We start from the raw sequence: 21,203 nt of genomic DNA, 5'->3' as shown, positions 1-21,203 counted from the left end.
TGGTGTTTATGGGGGAAAGAATTTCCCAAAGGATGAAAAATCGTTGCGAAATATTAATTATTACCAATGTTGTTAATATGTGCTTTAATATTCGTTCGCTCGAAAATTCACCGTTCAAATGAAATATCGTCTGGCAAAATAAATTTTAATCTTCAGTTACGTTTCAAACATCGATGACATTTATTTAAAATATTCTAACGTGATATTTTTTTTTTTAGTAAAGTATTTATTTAGAGTATTACACAGAATTCTCTGTACTCTGATAAAAGTTATAGTGCGTGAGTTAATTCATTTACTGTTACTACTTGAATTTTGATCAATTTAATTTCTCGATACGTGTTAAAAAAACATAATTCCATGAATACGAAATTAATCTATATATGTAAAAATGCACAAAATCGCAAATATAATTCATGCTTCGCTAATTAGTAAATGCATTGGTAATGAATGTTTGGTACGTTGTCACTGTGACTCATTGCTACTCTTAAGTGCAGTATTAACTCAGAGTTAAATGTACGACGACGAGAAGCGGACCATTCTACGGAAAGTTTTCAAGTAACCCAAGAGTTTCAGTGGTACGTGACGCATATTTGTACATCACGCGAAGCGAGATGGAAAATATTCGACTCACGTCTAAGGAAATGATCACGCAACGCCCCCTTTCGTATTATACATTTCCCTTGTTCATTTCGTTATACGTAAATTCAATAAATTATATTGTCAATCCACGCATGTTCCACTGAAACGAAGAAATATCTCAAGTTTGAACCGTGAAAATGAAGAAATTCTTATCAGCGTGCACGAAAGATTAAGATGTCTGTTCCTAGGTCATAACGTCGGTTAAGAAACAAGAAAAAAAAAAAAAGAAAAGAAAAGAAAAAAAAAATAGTAACGAAAACAAAGAAGTATACAGATACATCGTTAAATTTTTCAAGGATCGAAATATTGAAATTCGAGGTTCGTCCGTAACGAGGGCAAACCGGGCGCGGGTTACTAACAGGAGCGATGCTCAATAATTCGGGGAGGGCACATTAAAATTTTCAGAAAGTTCAACGAAGCGATATCAGTTGCAAAACTCGGCGGCCGCCGCGCGTCAGGAAGTTTCCCGTGCATCTTTTATTACGTGGGGGAAATCAAAGACGTAAACAATTTATTTTCCCTGGCCCGCCCCCTCTTCCACCCATCGTGCATCTGCCCGGCGGCGTCAGATCGATGCATCCCGGATTTGTGTCTGGCCTCTACCTTTCATACGTACGTGTAAACAAGCATCAGCTTGTTCGATTGCCGATACCGTTCCGACTGATCAAATGTCGGCAATGCCGATCTTATACTATTTTATTTTCCTCTTCGTTCGTTCGAACGCTCCTTTCTTCCGCGGCAGATGCCGATTTCGCGGGGAATTTTCGTCAAACGTCGAGCTAAAAGCAGCGTGTAATTACCAAACTGCGGATTTTCAAACATGCTGTCTGTGGAAAGCGTGTAAAATATTCAGAGTTAGGAATATCGACTGCGACGTTTTTAATAATCTGGATTTGTAAAAACATCTTTTCGTTTCCCTTTTCTTTTTTTCTTGGAAACATTTTAGAAATGTTGCTTTCGGTACTTCTCGTATGTATAATAAAAAATTCTACGTAGAATTAAACCGCAGATTAACTGTTGAAGCAAATTCCCTTCCAGGTTTCATTTCGGTAGAAATTTTTAAATGCACGAAAGCCTGGGATCGGGGATATCGAAAAATATTCGAGGAAAAAGTCCAGAGATGTTTAACACTAGAACTACCGAGTGGTCAAAATGACTAATTCACGATTTTTTTCAGATATATTACAGAATATCAAAATAGTGTATTTTTAAAGGTTAAAGGTAAATGATTTTTTACAAAATACAGGAATAAAAGTTTGCGTATTCTATTGTATTTCTATTTCTTTCACTTTAATATCTCTTCTAGATCAAAATTCTATTTAGTCCTTCGTTAGTTCTAGTCAGTTTAAGAACGTAGAAAAAGATGAATTCTTTCTCGAAACGTTTTCTTCTAAGTCAATTCGAATAACCATACGCGTTAATCTCGTAGTGTATCCTTCAGAATTTCTTTCTTTCTTCTCGCCAGCTTCCATTAGCGAACGAACGTAGAGGAAATGCATTTCTCTTCTTTCTTCCTTTTTTTTTTCTTTTTCACAATATTCGCGTTGCTCTTTCTCTTCGTTTTTCGTCCACGCAACAAGAGGCACGCGCCTATTCTTTTCGCATCGCCCAGGGCGTATTATTTTTTCGCGCTCGCATCGTTCCAGCGTCGTTCAGCGTTGGCCAGGATCTTCCCTCCACTCGCTCCGTTTCTGTATCGCGACCATGTTTCCAACCAGTATCACCAGTTCTAATCTGTTACTAGTTCGGGCTCGACATATTACATGTTTCCCTCCTTTCTCGATACTGTCTTGCATTACTTTGCCCGCTACGTTGCCTTCTTATTATTTTTTTTTTTTTTCAATTCTTTGCTCGAAATCTAAATAACCATCAATTTCTATATATATTGCAATGAATGTTCTATTTTTTTTTTTTTTTTTTTTTTTTTTGTGAGAAATTATATTCTGCAGTTTTATTCATTTTATAAGAATATATATTTCGATTTGAGACTGTGTAATATTCTTGCAATTTCCAATTTTTCACAAAACAGTGTCTGTCTAATTGCAATCTACGATCCTTTCTTTTGGAATTTCACTATTAATTATTAATTATCATGCGCGTGTATGGGAAATGGTTTATTTGTTGATCGACTTGCTGCGGATGATGAAACATTCACGCGAATATTAAGATGTTAAATTTTTCCTAGTGAAGAAAAAGAAGAAAAAAAAAGAAAGGAAGAGGGTGGGAAAGAAAGAGAGAGAGGGTTGGAAAAAAGCAAAGTGCTTTCCGCGATATACACACGAGTATATATGTATATTTCTTGGCTTTTCGAAACCGAGTGTGTCAAAGTTTAACGCAATTTCGTGGTGAGGAGAACCTCTCGTTCGCTTCTCTATGGCTTCGAGGTGTACGATACCTCGTGGTTGGCCCGTGGCGTTTTTTGCCACCTCGAGGAATGCGCGTGTCGAGTGAAAAAGAAATAGAAAGACATGGTATAAATCATGGGATTATTCGAAATAAGAAAATAGAAAAGAGGAAATAATTTTAAATTCAGTTTACTTGAGACCGAGAATGAATTATCATTGAAATTGTTTGTAATTTTAAATATGTTTCAAATGCAATAATTATTAATTGTTTGGAAATTTTATTTAAAGTTTGGCTTCTATTACTCGAATTTCAGTCATTTTAGGTAATTATTTCGAATTTTTATTTGCCTCTCTAATTACTTCAAGTCATCTGTCAAGAATGTTCTGACAATTATACCCAACAATATTCTAAAATGATTTCCAACAATATTCTAAAATGATAATTATATGGAATTTCGGCGATTGTAAGTAATACTGCAGAATTTGTTTCAATAATACCAAATTTTGATAAACAAATGTTGTTCACAAGTGGATATTCTGTTGTATGGAGTCTTAAAATAATAGCCATGTCGAATTTGAATGATTATGAATAATGATACAGGATTGAATAATAATTAATTTCAATAATACCAAGTTCTGTAATACAAATATTCTTCACAAGTGTATATTTCTTTAGAAATGAACACCTATGATTCACGTTTTCTTAGAAACAATTAAAAAAGGAAGGAAACGCAAGCATAATTATTTCATGTACCAAAATTCACTTCGGTTCAGTGTGTTCTGCGCTTTAAAATTTCCAGTAGGAAACGTATGATCAGTAGAGAAACGAGAAATTCTATGCCCCGGTAATTACAAACACATGTCAGTGATGAAACACGAGAGATCTCGGTTTCGAAATTTCACCAATTTTTCAGTACACGCTGATTTCTACCAGCTATCGGTCGGTTTCCAATGAAACATTGACGGAAGCGGATTCCAGAACACGAAATTAACAACAAATTCATTCGTCGAAGATTCATACATACACGCACGTAATATTCGACGAGAAAATAATTTAATTTAAATTCGGTGAAACTAATTTAATGTTTAACAGGGGAAATTGCGTGGCTTGTAATGAAATTACCTGGAAATTATTTGGCAGTTCTTTTTCCATTGGCAATATTTTTGCAAAAATATACGTCGTTATTCACGATTAATGAAAATAAATCGCTAAAGCGAAAAATTTGTCCACACCTCTGTTTTTTGGTATTGAATGTGCACAAAGTCGGGTTTAATTCATCGAGAAATCAAAGACCAGATGTTAATATATTTCCAAATATTGACGGACGAAGGTAGTTTCTTTTAACAAAATTACAATAAATAAATTGTTACTTGATTGTGAGTTGACAGTGTAAAATAAATTCACAATGTATCTCGTATACGTCAAAATATACATCCTCGATTTTAATCTAGCACAGATCGAAACAATCGCAACGATCCTCATTTCTCAGCACCCGCGACATTTCCACAAGACGATTCAATACGTGAACCATAACGTGAACCATTCGCCGAAGAAGAGGGGGGTTCAACAATTATCACCGCGTGATAAATTAAATGTGAAGCAGCATATTCGAACAATTAACAGCGCTACTACCGGAACATATATTTACTATGGTATTTAATTATTGTTACGCGGTATCGGCGTCGAAGTGGGACGCCAGCCATCGATAAACAGCATCAAAAGCGTTCATTATACGAGAGACCGCGTACAACGTATCGATCGATTGACGTCTATCTGTGTACGAAGCGAACGATAGATTACGAGATGATCAAGCTAACGCCAATCAGAACGCCTATATACGATATGTCATTTACGAAGTAAGGCAACCCATCACGAACAACCCCAATTGATTGCGTCTGACTGCTTTGACCACTCGTCCAGTTAGCCATACACTGGTCTTCTTTGTTTTATTCGCGAACAAAGCTGTACTGTTCGGATTATTGAAATTGTGAATTATCGCGGTTATCACTCGGTGAAAATTAACGCGGGACGCGTAAATAAGCGTGAACAAGCTGAATCTAGAGGATTCAAGAGGATTTTAGTATAGTATTGGATTGGTGTTAGTATTAGATTATAGTAGTAGATTTTAGTTAAGTATAGAAGAATAATAGCAGAAGGGTTTGAACTTATATAAAATGTGCTGCTGCTGCTGTGATTTTATGGAACGTACAATATAATTGTTATGTTTACAGTATAACTATTGTAATTATAATATTTATTATAATATTATAATATTATATATTATATTATTATAATATTATTATATAATTATATAATATTATATTATTATAATATTAATATAATATTATTTGGTCGATTTTCAATGAAACAGTGTATTAGTAGCAGAACAGATTTAGTAGGAAAATATGTAATGTTTATTTATTTATATATAATTTTCGCTGATTTTCAGCGAAGCAAAATGTTGATTATTATAAAAAAAAAACGCAGAAATACAAATTTAAATACTGAGGTCCATTGAAAATGAATCTTAGGACCAAGTTTGTCCTTTCATTGACTTATACTACTTAATTAGTGATTAATATCAAATATAATTCTAGATATTAGGCAGAATCAAACAGAATGATAGTAATTATTGCTACAATGCATATAAAATATGAATTACAAGTTGTATTTATTTAAAAAAAAAACAATATTAGGATCACGCCTGAGCATTGGTTGATTCATACTACTTGTTGAGACTACCGACGCGTACATTAGCAACAGAGATACGAATTCCTAGGTAATCAGAGCAACATTGCAGCAGTCATTAATTAATATCGTTAACATTATGCCTCGTTAACACTGACCGAAACGGAATTTAATCGGAAATTACGTAAAATTGCACGCACGATGTACATTTGAGGCTAGAGTGAAACTCTATTCTGTAATTTAAGCATTATAAACGATACTCCGACTGCGGTGTACGGCATTGAAACAAGAACAGTGCTTCGTTAACAAGAATGATATAAATCCCCGGTATGAAAAAGAATAGCCGACTTCCTGCGGCGAATTTTAAACGCGCCTTAAAACAAAGAGCCAGGATTAAAACGACTAATATTAAACGGAGAAAATAAACTTTTTTTGGGAGGGGGGAGGTTGTAAACTCGAGGAAAGCCGCGAAATAAACGAAATAACCGGGAGGTAATCCTTATACTTGAGACGATGATATATTTACCATCTCGTTTTTTGATACGTTGCCCGCTTGAATAACGAAACGTCTCGCAATTTCGCGAATTATTTCGTGACATTTCGTAGAGTAATTTTATTCTTCGAAAAGAAATATTCTGGCCACGAAAGAGAGAGACGAAACGTAGCAAGGAACATGTACTTGAGTCTTCAACTTCCACCCGAGAATTTTCATGCTTGAAACACGATGTGAAAATTTAATACACGAACGAAGATTCGGAGCATGTGCATCCTTTGATTTGAAAACGAAGCTGAATCGAATTTAGAATTGGAAGGAGGGATTTCTGGGAGTTTGGAAATAACTTTGGTGTTACATAATTATGGATTTTTAGATTTTTAACTCTGGTCAAATATTAATGTTCGAGCTTATTTAACTTTTCATTGTTGAAATTAAAATTGAACTTGTCATCTTCTCGAAATTGAAATTGAAGACGATTAGCTACCTAGGGAGTAAATTAAATTATTACGGTAACGTGCTTCATTTGCAAATTACGAAATATCCAGTTAGAATTGTTATTCATTTTAATTCCCCGAGATTCTCGATTTTTTTTTCATTGCAGGGAACTTTCGCAAGTTACAAGGGAATACGTTTAACTGATTAAACGTGCATCTCGAAAGCGAATTAGAATTTCAAAAGAAGCACTTGCACAACCATCGTTTCACTATACTATATTTAGTAATGGCCGCGCGTAAAATTTTTCCAGGAAAGGTATCTTCCTATATCTCGCCCTCCTTGCCTGTTCTACTGTGTACCAGTAGTTGAACTTTTTCAAATTCGCCCGCCAGCGTTCACTGTCAACCCTTTGCGTACTTTATTACATAAAAACCTATGTAATTCCCAGGAAGCTGGCGAAACGACTACGCTCGAAAAGACTAACGAAATTATTCGTAGGAATTAACAAAGTCTACACTGCTTCTAGAAAATCCTTCGCGATCTCGTACGTACGTTTTCAACTGATATGTGTTTCTATTAACTGCCGGGCTGAAGTTAAAGTGGAATAACGAAAACGAGAATTTTCGAGCACAGGGTGGAAAGAAATGTTTGTCCGTGGCTATCATAGATGAATTTTTCACAAAATTGACTTTGATCTTGAATTTCTTTTTTGCAATGTATTCTACTCATCACAAAGGAACCATAGGTCGCAACTTGATACATAATTCTCTTGAAAAATGGCAAAAAATTTCTTAATCATTTAACATCGCGAACACGTGGGTACTAACAGCGACTTTATGTTTCTGGATTAAGTCGCTGTTAGAAACTCACGCGTCCACAGTGTTAAACAATAATATTCCGATTTAATAATTTAACAGCATTCAACTGAACGTTTCATTGTTGGTGAAAAATTCGATGAAACATTTATTTGAAAAGTCTCGTGGACCCGTGCGAATCCGTACTTTTATTAAAATAGTAATTGACCTGTTAAACGTGTCGCTAAAATCAAGAGATACACTCGCGAAACGCAGAACATTTATGTAGAAAACTCGCTGTAAAATTCAATTAAATCGTAACGACGCGACAGTTGGTTATCTTCGAAAAATCAATAATTTTATTACTTAAATTCGTCGACGTTGCTGACAAAGTTTAAACATTCGTTAATATTTCTGTGATAAAAATAAAATAAAATATTTAAACAGAATAACAATAGTAAGAAAATCTTTAAGCGACTGAATGAAATTTTTTTCAAGCGAAATTCTGCTTTTTATTTGCAGTTTCAAAATATTCCAAAGTATGTTAAATTCATGAATATTCTTAATTTTCATTATTACGAAGTTGGACTGAACAAATATTCCAAATATTCTATTTTACAATGATTTTAATTTCAAAGCGATTTTTAAATGAATTATACTGTTTCGTAATTTGGAATGTTTTTCAAACTTTTCATACAGTTGGAAAAGTACGAAGTACCTCTCTTCACGCGACGAATTTACACTACAAGGTTGACACTCAAATATCTTAAAAAAGTTTCTCCTATAAAATAAACAATCTATAAAGTGTTTGCTTCGCCCGTGTACTCTGCACCACCGGCATTTTTGGCTCGTTTCTAAACAAACAAACGAAGTTTCATCGGCAAACAGCTCGTTTAAAAAGAAAAATATACGTCTCGTGAGAAGAAACAAAATATCGCGTACTTTCCGCTAACACGAGTACATTAATGCAACTATTTAATTTCTCAATCAATTTATTTAAAAATAAATTTTAGTTTTTCTTAAATTCTACTTTTGTAATTAAAATATATATATATATATAAAGTTATTATTTTTTATTTAATGAAATTTTTAAATAAATATGAAATCATTTGTGAAAAAATTTTTGAAATTGTATTTTCTAATATTATAAAATTCTAATTTATGAAATTATATTTTCTAATATTATAATTTTATTTTCAACGTTAAATATAAAATTAACGTTTAATAAAATTTCATTGTATTTAACTATTTTAATTTATATTAATTTTTATATTATATCAATATATATATAATGTTTAAATAGCATATGTATAGAGCATAATATTCAAAATATTAATGAAATTAAAAATTTTTTTATATTAAAAAAATATATTGTTCTAAATAAACTATATATTTCCACGCAACAACGAATTTCTCCTCTATTCCACGTCGTGATCTTCGAGCATTGTTCTATCCGATTCCACGCGACGCGCACTCTGAAATCTGCGGCTCGAATCGCAGACGGCAGTTGCACGTTGACACGTTCGTCAAGCTCTCCCGACTCTCTATTCCTCACAGTTGTACAAGTCCGATGGAAATTGAACGGACGGCTTACGAGCTCCGTCCGCTGTACCCAGTCGTTTACATGCTCGACTGGAATAAGATGGATCACCGATCGTGTAAACCATTATTCGACACGGCGCGTAGAATCGATTATCGAAATAACGCGCCCGTTCACTGTCTCTCCGGCGCGTGCACGCGCTGAGAGAGCTGATCGAATCACTCTGAACGTATTCTGAGAAGCTCTTGCATTTGCTTAGACTTTGGACAGTTTGAGACGCTAGCGTCTCGGGGTTTCTCTCTCAAAATTTACTATTGAGTGATACAATTCGTTCGAATGATCGACGGATCGGTACGTATTTAAAATTGGCAAGAATGATCAATTTATGTGTAGTACAGTAATTATATTATATTGATTATTAAACTAGTTATTAATTATATTAATAATTATATAATTATGTTATAATATTAATATATTAGTATATTGTTTATAATATAAATATATTAGTATATTGTTTATAATATAATATATATAGTATATTATATTATAATTATAAGTATAGTATATTATAATATAATTATAATAATTATATAACTATATAAATTAATAATGTCGTATATTAAATATTATATTATATTGATAATGTCGTATATTAAATATTATTGTAATTTGTGTAAAGAAAGTTGGTAGTACGTAAAATTCATTCACTATTTAATTTAATTACTGTCGTTTAACCGCTCAGAAACTGAGTTTTTTCGTCGTTTCTTTATAGACAATAAATAATATTAATTATGTATAATAATAATAATTGGGTACGTTTAATAATTTTTATATGACGACAGTAAATGGTCCCATATGTGGATTCCACATATAGCTATTAATATTGTATTATTATATAATATTAATGTTAATGCATTAATACTGTATTATAGTAATACAATATTAATAGTTATATGTACATGAACAAAATCCACATATGAGACCGTTAACATATATTATTATAATATATTGCAATATTATATTGTATTATTATAATGCGCTGTATTAATATTGCAATATTATGATATCATATTATTATACAACTGTTAATATTGAAATTTAATACTGTTTAAACAAATTCTGTGATAAATCAGTGACTGCACTTGTTTCCAAAGAGTAAAATCGTGAGGATTTAACAGCAAAAATTTTTTCCGTCGATCATTCTTCAATGCAAATGAAACACGATAAAAACACAGGATTTCACTTCTTCCAAACGTCTCGAGAACGAAATTCGTCAGCATCGAGGCCTAATATTCGAAAACGCTCGCGTTCGAAATTTCCACCATTCGAGAAAAAATCGGAAACGAAGTCGATGATCACGATAACAGGTGAAACTGTCGAGCACCACGGTGTGGCTTCGATACTAATCAAGGAAGCCGGGTTCCTTTTCCGTCAATCATCCGGCGAGTTTCGCCTATTTTTCTATTTTTTTTCTCTCTCTCTCTCTTCTCTTCTCCCTTCCCCCTCGCATCCTCTCTCGCAGGAAGCGGACGAAATTTGAATGTCACGAAGCGTTCTGAAAAATGATCGCGCGGTGAACTGGTCGATCCTTTTGACACGCGAGCCTCGCGTTTCCAACCAGCCACGACGCCGGCAACAAAACGCTGATTTCAATAAGAACTTTATGAGTTTTATGCTCGACGTGGCGAGCTCAAAGAGTCACCACCGAGAGGAGGGGGAGTCTGAGAGAAGAAAATTTTGTTTCCTTCGCGATGCACAGCAGCCTGAAGAAACTTAATCCCTCGTCGTTCAACGGTATATTGAAAAATGGCTTTATTGCGAAGCCTTGATGTTTAAAATATTACCAGGACTTGCATACACTGAATTGAATGTTTCGGAAAATCACTGATACTTAGACTGTTTTTTCGTTTTTTCACAAAATGTCGCGTAATACAAGTTCCCAAATTTATTTATATATATATATATATGCATATAAATTAAATTAATATATTAATTGAATAAAGTTTTACAATAAAAATATATTTTAGTAATAATTAAAAATTAATAATATTATTAATAGTTTAAAGCAGTGAAAATGAATTTTTTAAAAACAAACAAGTAAAATTTATTTGGTACCTTTTGCATCAGGGTTAATTAATTTATTTTAATAATTCAATTATCTCGAAAGTAAATGATCTAAATATATATATATTATTTTTTTGTAAAATAGAAAAAATATCATATATATTTAGAAAAAATGTTTAAATGTTTGTCGTATTTATTTATATCTAGTTTTTTTTATATAGACAAATTTAATTTATATGTGGGATAACATAAATGGGAAAATAGAGATAATGCCTCTCGAAACACAAATTCTTTTCGCCACTGAACCTACCATCAGTTCGAAAGCTAAAGTCTATTTCTTGCAATGACCTTCTGAAATTTGTCATGTGATTTTTTTAAGTCGTTGAATTTTGAATGGTGAGACTTCGTCGGATTTTCATCGTTTAAAAATTTTTGAGGAATTGTACAGCAAGGTTTCAGAGGAAGCTTAGATCTTTGAGTCCATCGTGGATTAAGTGTCGAAAAACAACACCATTTTTCGAAAAGAAGAATACACACGAAGAATAAACGTAGAATCGTGAAAGTTATATCAGTTGCCAATTTTTTGAATCATCTGGAAACTTAATGTACGCAGGTCTGTGCCAGTCTTCCTATATATCGTCAATCTTCTCGCGTGCTAGCTCGACTTCGTTGAAAGCTGGAGTAATTTTAGAGACGTCAAACGTTTGACCAACACACGCTCGCAAGTGGATATTTACTTTAAACATATGAGGCACTGTTTAGTGTTAATTAACTGCATTCTCTTTATATTTGCATGCGCGCGTGTGTACGCGTAGGATTTTATCGTTTTCGCGTGCCAAGTACGAGAAAAAAAAAAAGAAAAAAACTGTTAGAGAAAATATAGTTCAATTCTCACTTCTGTAATTAACGATCCTTTGAAATTTGACTTTCTTCTTAAGTTTTTCACACTTTTCGAATCTGTCGTTTCGCATTAGAACAGTCTCAGTATGTAGAATATTTTACTTGAAATACCAGAAACTAGTGTTTTGAAACTATTTCAAAAAGTCATTTCAAGAGAGAAATGACCGAACTGCGGATTTTTATGCAAATTCGCGTGCAAGTATACGAGAATATAATTAAAACGACGTAACATAGTAGATGAAAAATTATTCTTCGTCCCGCTTGTTATTCTACGCACGTACGTTGGTATAATTTCCAAACGTTTGAAAAACTCTCTGTAGCTTGATCACGCGATCATCGTGAACAATTTAAACAATAATATTCAAGAGTTAAACGAAAGAATGCATAAATACATCGTAAATTTCGACGTTCATCGTCATTGAATGACATGCGGAAAGGGTGTAAATATTTCTGCGTGACTCGTCAAATGAGAAGCTGGCCTTCGACTTTTTCATTTACGCCGATCGTTCGCCGGCGAAATGTTTTCTTTCTACGCGGAAATTGCGAAGAAAAGACAGGAGAGAAGAGGCAAGGAGAACGACTCTCGACGAAGAAGCTGTTCTCAGGCCGGCAACCTCGAGCATACGAGAGCGCGGAGGGCAGAATCGCGCGAGCTCGAGGCCTTTGTTAAAGGGACAATTAGCATTCTGCATAGTGGAACACCGTGTCGGCAACATTAACTCTTAACTCTAAACTTAGGTAGCATTGGACGCTGAAGATCACGGTAGTTTAAGATCCGGTCGCCTAATTTTGGAGCTTTATCGTTAATCAAAGTAACAAAATCAGTGGCAACTGTATGTACATTATGTGTACGAACTATTCGAACATTCATAAAAACGTCAATACACGTTGAGTTTTATTATTTATATAAAATTGTTATTTTGTTTGTTTCATTATAATAATTTATATAATTGTTATATTATTACTTTATTATTTATACATTCCTTTGAACGAATGCAAGAAATTGTGAAATGTACGGGAAAATTATGACAATATTTTCCTTGTTCGTTTCACAAAGTTTCCACACTATAAATATATATAAATATATTATTGCAAATTGTTCGAACACTTTCCCGACATTATTATTCCCCAACACACCTTATTCACATATTCCTTTAAACAAACGCGAGAGACACGGCCGGGATTTTAAAACTCGTGCAATTCTAAAAATTCTGGAAATCTTTAAATTTCTTTAAAAAATTTTTAAACTTCCTCGCGAAACGTTCGAAAGCCTCTTGTACTTTGAAATTTGACACGTAGACGGACATTTTGACATTTAATTCGACTCGGCCAGAACGAGTGATCCGCTGGTAGCGTGACGGCGATTTACATTCGTCGGGCAGAACGCCGGGTCTTCTTCGTTTCCGTTTCCGTGTTTATGGGACAAATTGCTTCTGAAGTTACCAACGCCAATGGAATTCTGTTTGCCGATGTCCTCGAACGTCGCCGTCGATCCTTTATACATCCATCGACACGCTCGCCAACATTTTCCCTCGGGCGAGCGAGAGGAAATTGCTGGCCTTGTTTTTCCGAAACTTTGCTATCCAAGTCTATCGAACTCTAATTCTATGGTAATCCGGGGCGAACGTACGACGTTCGCGGACGAAGATTGAATCTCGACAGCGTGAACATATCGAGCGAGTAATGAGAAATGTCCTCTGTCCTCGTTCTCTCGCCAGAGAGAATTGGAATTTTAATGAAACGCGCAACTTTGCCAATTTTTTTCTCGCAATTTTAACGAAAACGAGGTGTTTTTCTTTTTTTTTTTTTTCTTTTCTTTTGACAAACGTCAGTTCTTAGACAGACAGTTCGCACGGATAATCAGGATATCCGAATGTCCAATAGAAAAAAAAAAAAAAAAAGGATGCCACGTGAAAGTTCTGTATCGATTATCGAACAAAGTCTGGCTAGCCAGCAATAGACTTTTACGGACTGTCGATAGACCATTCATAACAACGTGCATGCGCTTCCTATCTGATCATTCGCTTCTGCGTAATTCCAGCATTTCCACGATACAACTTACACACGGTTTATCAGTTTCTTTCTACCGTGGATTGTTATTTCAAGCGGCGAATTCGTTTCGTTTGAAATTCCGTTTGTTACAGCAAGTTTGTAGAATGGTGTTTCGTTTGTGTGATATTTGAAATTCAGATTGGAATATTTTATTCATTGTTTCTGTTGTTCGGAATTAGATGTTTTGTTCGTACAATTAAATTTAGATATTTTATTAAATTTGCTTCAGAAAACTTCACTGTCTATTATTCTAAATCCAAATTTCGATCAAAATTTATCCGTACGTTGAATTTACTCTGGAAAATCAATCATTTCTATGAATCGATGAAAGAGCCAACGTATAGATAAATTCCAAGTAATTATTAACCTTAAGGAAAATTGTCGTTAATAAAACACTCGATCAGCTTAAAATCCACTTACAAACCAACTGGGTTCAGTTGGTCATTTTAAAATTAAATTGCAATTTTTTACCGGACTATTTTGCTCATTGTAAACCATGGAAGAACGAAAAACTTTTGCAAAACATTCAATTAACTCGCAACTCTTTATTGTTTTGCACGCTAGACGCACGAAAAATTTCGCCCAAAATTGCATTTCTTCCGGAATCAAACGAATTAGCATTTAATTATTTAACTAGGCGAGCTCTCCTGCGAATGGTGAAAATTTTTCATTATTTTCGATATCGAGAGTTTATGCTCCGCGAATTTTAATATTCGACTTCAATTTTAATATCCCTGTTTATTTTCGGCTCCATTCGGCTATTTATTTTCGATTCTGGCGATTTTAATGTAGGTAAAGATAAAGAGAGAGAGAGAGAGAGAGAAACACACAGTTAAAAATTGATGCAAATATTTTTCTGGAGACAAAGCTTGTAGTAATATTTCGGACATATTTTTTAAAAGACATCTTTCTGCCACGAATGAATCGATCGTAATTCGTTCGGTATTATTTTTCGATAGTGTTCTCTCGACAATTTTATCGAACATTTTATTACACCTCGTAGATCCGCTTTTAAGGCAATCGTAGAAGGAATAGTATATTCCATATTCGCCTCTGGAAATGTATTACGCTATTTCAAAGAAGTACGCGCTATCAAACGCGACAGATTATTTTACTTTTCGTCGCTTTGACACCGCGAAAAAAGAAATCTCTCGGTACTGTTGGTGATGGATCCGACTGAAAAATTACTTTGAACAAACTGTGAAACTGGTGAGAACTTTCGTAGAATATTGGCGAGAGTTTTTACACGGCAGATAAAATCAACAGGTAAATTAAATTAATGGATTAACAATTTAATAGGTGAGTTAATTAACTTGCTGAAGGTAAACAATAATTAACAAGTAGCAGTATTATTTTGTGTAGGAATTTTTAAAATTATTATTCTTATTGTGGAAATTGAAATATTGTATTTTCCGAATGTGGATGATTATTGATCCATCAATAATGTGTACGATGAATGAAATATTTCGAAAACGAAACTCTTAAATATTTTCCGCACCTCTCAAATAAAATGTCACATTTAAAATTCGAAAAACAAATAGAATTTTATTTTTTAGTTGATGTTTGATGAAAAAAGAGCTATTTAAGAGCAGAGAACTTGTGGAATTATAAATTTAAGAAAATTATTAGTTCGTCTAAAAATTTACTCTTCCTAAATTTCTCCCCAAATTTATTTTTACTTTGATAATAATTTAAAGTTTCTTGAATTCAAAGTTCTCCAAATATTCACCCTTAAAGTTTACTATTGTTCCAAACTTATTTAAAAGTTTACTTTGTGCCTGTTCTTGCAACAAGCAAACTTACAAAAAGAGAGAAATTTAAAATTAGAGAACTCGAGAAATTATAATATTTAAGAAAATTATTATTAGTTCACGTCGAAAATTACTATTATTTTAAATTTCCCCCTAAATTTATTACTACTTTGATAATAATTTAAATTCCCAAATTTCAAATTTCCTAAATTCGACCTTCTCCAAAAATTCATCTTTAAAGTTTGCTATTGTTCCAAATTTACTTAAAAACTAACTTCGTATTCCTTCCTGCACAAAAGGAGAGAAATTTGAAATTAGAGAACTCGAGAAATAATAAATTTCAAAAAATTATTAATTCACCTTAAAAATTACTTTAATCTTCCCCCCAAATTTGTTGTTACTTTGATAATAATTTAAATTCCCAAATTTCAAATTTCTTAAATTCGAAGTTTTCCAAAAATTCACCCTTAAAGTTTGCTATTGTAAAATTAGAGAACTCGAGAAATAATAAATTTCAAAAAATTATTAATTCACCTTAAAAATTACTTTCCCCTCAAATTTGTTGTTACTTTGATAATAACATAAATTCCCAAATTTGAAATTTCCTAAATTCGAAGTCCTCCAAGAGAAGAAACTCACCTTTAAAGTTTGCCATTGTGCCAAATTTACTTAAAATTATTCTGTGTCTTTCCTCGCAGCAAACAGAGCTATTTACCGACGGAGCGAAGTAACTCATTTCGCAGGAATCGGCCGCCGTCGATTCTCGTGCAACGAAAAGATCGTGAAGTTGGGAAGAAGTGAGTCCAATGGCACCGATAATTATTCCGCAAACGTTTACAATTTCCTTTCGGCGCGCCCTTTCCGCCAACGAGCTGCCGGGCTCGTAACGTAACGACCGAAGTCTCCGGAATATTCAATCTCACGGAACGAAATCGAGTCGCGGGAGAAAACTCGCGAGAGACCGCAACTTCCCTCGAGCAGCGCTGCGTACCTGGCCAGATCCGGACAATCGAAACTTTGCTTATTGCGATGAAAACTCCTTATTGTTATTACGAAGATCTCGCGGATAAAGTTCCTGCAAACTGCCGACTTTTGTGTCGCGAGTACATGCGCGATATACAGAGTTCGCGCACAGCTACGCACAGCGCGGATCGATATAAATAATATTTTATCTTCTAGAGAAATTTATTCCCCCATATATTTTATCTTCTCAGACTCCTGTCGCCTATCTTTATAGAACTCGTACACTATGAAAAAGCTAAAGATTAATGAAACCATCGAATCGAACAAAAGCACGAAAATTTTGCCGCGAAACGATAGTCATTATTAACAAGACGAATTTTATTCATTTTTAACATTGGAAAATCGATTTATATCGATTGGCACAATTGATAGAATCTGAAAGAATTGAATGTAACAAAATGTCTCTGAATTCCAGTTATAGTATCAATAATTGAACTGATCAATTGCAAAACGACTTCTTTCATCCAAAGTATTCTTAGCAGCATAAATAAATGAAAAAATAAAAATAAATGACTAAATTTTCGAAACGCTCTGGCGGTCAACATTTGGGAGAAGTAATTTTTAAAACGTAACGAAAGAAAAATCACGGTTAAAATTAATAAAAATCAGTGTCTTCTTATACTTGGATGTTTTATAAAAAAAAAAAAAAAAAAAAAAAAAAAGAAAAAGCAGGTTGGGAAGAAACTTTTGGCCCATTCTCTATATTAAAGTATCCGCGAATCGATTAGAATTTGAATAGTTCAACGTGCGTGCATGATAATTTCGAAATAGCAATTTTGATGCTGAGAATCCAAGAATTTCCAAAATTTGTCCACTTGCGTTGTCACGCCTACCGAGTAGCTGCTTTCCACGTGAAAAATCTCGTGAAAAAAAATGGATTCGTAAATAACCGAGTGCACGCTCATTGAATAACGTATCGTATCTGGTGTGGTTCGCTCTTTGACGAGGCGGGAGTTTTTGATGAGACGACCGGTCGTTAGACGACGCTTTTTCGTGGCTTTTATTGAAGTCGGCGCGTGCTCACGAACCGCGTCAACGTTCCGCCGGATTCTGAATGCCACCATACACACACGTTATAATTATCACGAGTTAAGATGTCCCGAGCATTTTTCCCCCGCCTTCTCTCTTTCTTCTCGTTCCTCCCCGGCAGACGCCGTTCAGGAAACTAATTAGCTACCGTATAACGAGCGCGTCGTGTCGAACAAAAAAAAGAAGTCGCGTAATTAGTCGCCGCTAGGGACTCGAGCTGGCTATCGATCTCACGCGGAAAGATGCATGGTCACTGGACGAGTATCACTGCATATGCAATTGTGTCGATCGTGTTTAGATGCTGGCTGAATTTTACGTAACAAAGATAGAGAGGATTCAAACGGCGATCACACTTTCTTTTCTTCTCCTTTAGATCCAATCCGTAATTTGAATTGCTCTAAATTCTCTTCAGAAGAAATATATTATATTAATATAATATAATGTAATGTAATATAATATAATGTAATATAATATAATATAATATAATATAATATAAGATAATATAGCATAATATAACATAACATAATATAACATAATATAACATAACATAACATAATATAACATAATATAATATAATATTATTATAATAATTAATATTATTATTATATATTATAATTAATATTAAATAATTTAAATTAATATTATTATTATATATTATAATTAATATTAAATAATTTAAATTAATATTATTATTATATAAAATAATATTATTTCCAAATTTGAAATATAATTACTGGAAATTAACGAACACACAGATCGTGACGAACAATGAAAAAGAAGTGTTTTGATTGAACTTGAAACGGTATTCACATTAGCTAGAATTGAACATATAGCGAGGCTCAACATTATTGCAACATAATAAATAGTAATTTGTTGGCAACAGAATTAATAAATGTTGGGCGTGAACTGATCTTCATCCACATAACATATTTATATTTGTTGCTTCAGTTTGTCATTCAATTTAAAATGGCCTAGAATTCCATGCCTATTTTCATGCCTTCGTTCGATTAATATTTAATTTGTATTTTTCATTCTCGTAGCGCTAAATTTCCATGGTCGTACGAAGGCGCTGTTACATTTAATATACTTGAACCTGATTAATTAACATGTAAGCGTCGCGTATTACAATAAATACAATCGCGTGCCAGTGTTTCATGTACAATGAAACGTTTGTTATAATTCACGAGGGCAAGAATGAAATTCTCAACGTAGTGTCGTTGGAACGATGTTGAAATTCCCACCGTGTGATTCTAATTCGACGAAAAGTGTGCGCTTTTCAACGAATCCCGACGAAAGAAACAAAGAGACAGCTTTCAAAGTGTGAAATGTCTGACGCGATGCCTCGATAAATGTGTTTCAAACGCGTGTGACAAATGTTACATTTGGATTATTAACACGCGAGATATCACGACTCAATGACGGTACGAACGATAAGTATACTTCAAACGCGTGTAACAAATGGTGTGCTTGGATTATTAACACGTCGGGATTAAAGAGTCAGTGGTGCCGAGATTATATAGAACGATGTTGAAATAATTAATAACGCTCGACCCACTGAATTTTCCAATATCATTTCGCGCGTAACGTATTATGCATACACGGTACATTATATTCATCACACACGATTTTAATGACATTTGTCGAAAAGAAAAAGAATAACGATTAGCGTTCCCCGTTGGATTTTTCAAATTCGCGGGTTTCTTTTTCAAAGTAGAGGCTTCGAATTCGAAACGAACGCGGCAAGATATCGAGGTGTCTTTGAAATTTCTCGACTCTCCCGCGCAAGCAAAGTTGGGAAACTTTCTGGGGAAGCTCGTTGAACGATATTCATCTGGCTAATTTACCGAAGAAAGGCACGTGAATTAACACGTGTAAACGTTTATCTCGAACCTAAACCTCGGCAAGTATCGAGTAAAAGTTACCTGAGTCTCGTGATTTAATTTCCATTTTTATCTCACATCTTGTGCAATAACTGTCTCTCGTCGACGATTAGAATGTACAGAAGTTTCTATTTTCTTAGCGTATTGTGAGAAACAAACGTAAAGTAAAGATTTAACGTGAAGTATCGTGAACGAGTCGAATCGCTCTGTCAAATTGTTTTCCAACGATGCTCACGAAAGTATTCGAGCAGCTGCAGAAATAGTTTACAATTATACATTTTATGTATATCATACGAAACATTTAAAAATTTTATCGAACAAAGCTGTATGTATTTAATACAAGTATATTTTAGCAATCAATCTGTATTAACAGGCAGAGAATTTTTATTATATTTTATTTTATAATTTTTATGGAGGTACAACAAATTTTTACAGTAACTCGTTACAATTAATTTACAAGACTAAGTAAATTAATACACACACAAAGTTCAATTGATATCTAAAAAAAAAAAAAAACATTTCGAATCCTTGCACATTCAATTTCAAAACTCGCGGATAACTTTCTCCTCTTGTTGTCAAAATTTATTACAAAGTTTCCAGTATTTTCGTGCAATAAAAATCCTAAAACCTTAATTACCACGACGGGACAGATAAGTTTCGTTGTCTGTCTGAGAACTTACCGATCTTACCGACGATCCACAGGTCCCGCGTTTCCCCAAGCGTCGTCGTCACGGCGTTACGAGACAAAACACGGGGCAAAACATAATTCACGCGACTCGCGCGGCACGGTCGGCTGGCGACTGACTGCTTGCAGTTTGAAAGCTTGCGAGTCTTAGAAGCGACCTCTGCCACCACCACGTGCTTCCGATGAATCCGACGACTGCTACGCCTCCACATGGTGATCCTACGAAACGCTCATTGTCCCGGAAAATCTCGCGTTACGTTCCAAACAGAATGGAGAACGGCGATTCAAAATGAATAGTGAATTATTTCTATCAGTTTATTATTATTATTATTATTCTTATTCTGAATAATAATACTGTCATCGTGCATTATACAAAGAATTATTCCAGTGAAACGAGTCCTGCACGTTTCGAGTAAAAATGATTCAAAATTTTATTTCTAATATTTATTTGTTAATAAATATTATTTATGGAGTTGCAACGAAGCAAATTGTTGGTAATTACTGCAAAAATGATATGAATTTAAACGTAGATTCAATGAAGGATTAATAATAGGATCGTGTCTGACTATTGATTGACCAATACTATTTGTTGACTGACTAGCGTTGGATGTAATTCTAAACGTGATAAAGCAAAATATTAAGAATCGTTGCAAAGATTTCTAATATTTATTTGTTAATAAATACTATTTCGACGGAGTTCCAACGAAGCAAAATATTGGTAATTACTGCAGAAATGATATGAATTTAAACGTAGATTCAATGAAGGATTAATAATAGGATCGTGTCTGACTATTGATTGACCAATACTATTTGTTGACTGACTAGCGTTGGATGAAATTCTAAACGCGATAAAGCAGAATATTAAGAATCGTTGCAAAGAT

The 21,203-nt window shown here is 33.9% G+C and overlaps 1 protein-coding gene across 2 annotated transcripts in view; it reads right to left on the bottom strand.

Moving 5' to 3' along the window:
- Positions 1-20,453, bottom strand: part of LOC122533062 — a 66,688-nt gene extending 46,235 nt beyond the window's left edge. The window contains exon 1 of one of the 2 annotated variants that reach the window (XM_043662419.1): positions 20,318-20,453. The gene's annotated coding sequence lies outside the window, so the exon portion shown is untranslated. The remainder of the gene's footprint in view (positions 1-20,317) is intronic. The other variant, XM_043662420.1, reaches the window with a different exon arrangement.
- Between the last annotated feature and the right edge of the window lie 750 nt (positions 20,454-21,203).

This window comes from Frieseomelitta varia, unplaced genomic scaffold (assembly GCF_011392965.1).
Source record: "Frieseomelitta varia isolate USP_RPSP 00005682 unplaced genomic scaffold, Fvar_1.2 scaffold_493, whole genome shotgun sequence".
In the NCBI taxonomy this organism is placed as follows: domain Eukaryota; kingdom Metazoa; phylum Arthropoda; class Insecta; order Hymenoptera; family Apidae; genus Frieseomelitta; species Frieseomelitta varia.
The sequence above is the reverse complement of the archived record's forward strand: the minus strand, read 5'-3'. Positions and strand labels throughout refer to the sequence as shown.